At 27.9% G+C, this 1,714-nt stretch overlaps 1 long non-coding RNA gene across 1 annotated transcript; it reads right to left on the bottom strand.

The window, feature by feature from the left end:
- On the bottom strand, nucleotides 264–477 carry LOC110267325. The gene is made up of 2 exons (XR_002354810.1): nucleotides 448–477; nucleotides 264–388 (listed from the first exon to the last, which is right to left on the bottom strand). It is a non-coding gene; the product is annotated as an uncharacterized LOC110267325 (long non-coding RNA).

Raw genomic sequence — 1,714 nt, 5'->3', positions numbered from 1 at the left:
TTATACCAAATTAAATACTAAATATATTTCTTAAAAAATTAAATTATATTTAATACATTATTACTATTTTTTTAAAGCTTGGGAGGGGGAAAGTCTCCACTCGACACTCCCGTATGTCTGTCCCTAACCATATGGATTCGGATTCTCTATGGCTGCATTTGTTTTTTAGGATTGGGATTGAGACTAAGAGCTTGTTTGAAATGTTAAGAATTAAAATTCACTCAAGAGTATAATTTGTTTGGTTTAATTATTCTATTGGTCTCTATAGTTTTGCAAAATTTTAAATTAGGTTCTTATAATTTTTTTCTTTTTTAGTTGGATTTCTACACCAAAATTTTTTTTCTAATTAGATCCCTCTTGACAATAATTGGTTTAATTTTATAGGGACCTAACTAAAAAAAATTTTGGTGCAGGGACCCAAATAAAAGGAAAAAAAAGTGTAGGGACCAATTAAAAAAAATTAGTGCAAGGATTCAATTAAAAAAAAAATACAGAAACCTAATTAAAAATTTCGCAAAACTATAAGGACTAAGTAATTAAACTAATTTTTTTCTTGCTTTGAAATAACTAAAGATAAATTATTTGAATTTTTCTGAGAATTCAAATTCTCATTTTTGCTTCATTGTAAATTAGATCAAAAGAGGTCTGATTCTCAAATCCACTCGTACACTTTTTAAATTTAAATTCTATTTTATTAATATATTATAGTCTTTCCAAATTATAGAATTATGTTTCAATTTAATTCCTGTCTTCTAATCTCTTATTTTTTGGTCTTAATATTTATTCCAAATACAGCCTATAAAACAAACATATGACACGGTATGAGTTGGTAAAGTATAATTATTTATAGTTTAATTTGTGTTTTGAGAGTGCCATGATCTTAAACACATTCAAATACTATCTTAGATACTTGAGACTTTTTGAATTATTCTAAAATATTTCAAAATTATTAATTAACAGTCATAGTGATTAATAATTAGGGATAGCAATTTATACTCTACTTCGCAGGTATCTAACCCGATCCAATCCGTTCGAGTAGGGTATGTTATCCGATCTGCTATAAAAATTAAGTATATAATAAAGAAAGTGAGAGTTAAACCCACAACCTCTCTTATATATGACTTACAATAAGTGAACAACCACTAAAACCAGTTAGTTAATTTAGTAATTTAAAATATTAATTTTTTATTTTTTATGTTATTAATATGTATAAAATTCGAAATGATTGAATTTTATGTTTACTTTAAAAAAATTTAATATTTTTGCAGATAGAATAGAATAAGATAGGATTTAATATTTTAAAGTAAAGATAAAATTAGGGTTAAAAAATTCTCAATCCGTGAATAGAATAGGGTACAAATCCTATCCTATGCCAGCCCTATTAGTAACTAGTGAGTTGATTTAGATTGCATGAGATGAGAGGAGGATAGTAACACACTGCCACGTTAACAATGGGGAGTGAAAGGAACGGTTTGGATGTATGATGTTGTCATTTGTCAACCTTAGTGATTAGCCAGGTCCATACCCATACCCACCCACCACCATTCGAAACAACATTATCCCATTCTTACCATTTCCAACTGCACCACTTGTTTCACTTTCCACTGCACCATAAAGTAATAAATAAATAAAAGGATTATTTTTTGGATTTTCTGTCAGGAAATTAGTCACACACTCACGCTATTATACTAATACAGTAACACAACACCGAAAA

The sequence above is a fragment of the Arachis ipaensis genome, chromosome B09 (genome assembly GCF_000816755.2).
Source record: "Arachis ipaensis cultivar K30076 chromosome B09, Araip1.1, whole genome shotgun sequence".
NCBI classification, from domain to species: Eukaryota; Viridiplantae; Streptophyta; class Magnoliopsida; order Fabales; family Fabaceae; genus Arachis; species Arachis ipaensis.
The sequence above is the reverse complement of the archived record's forward strand: the minus strand, read 5'-3'. Positions and strand labels throughout refer to the sequence as shown.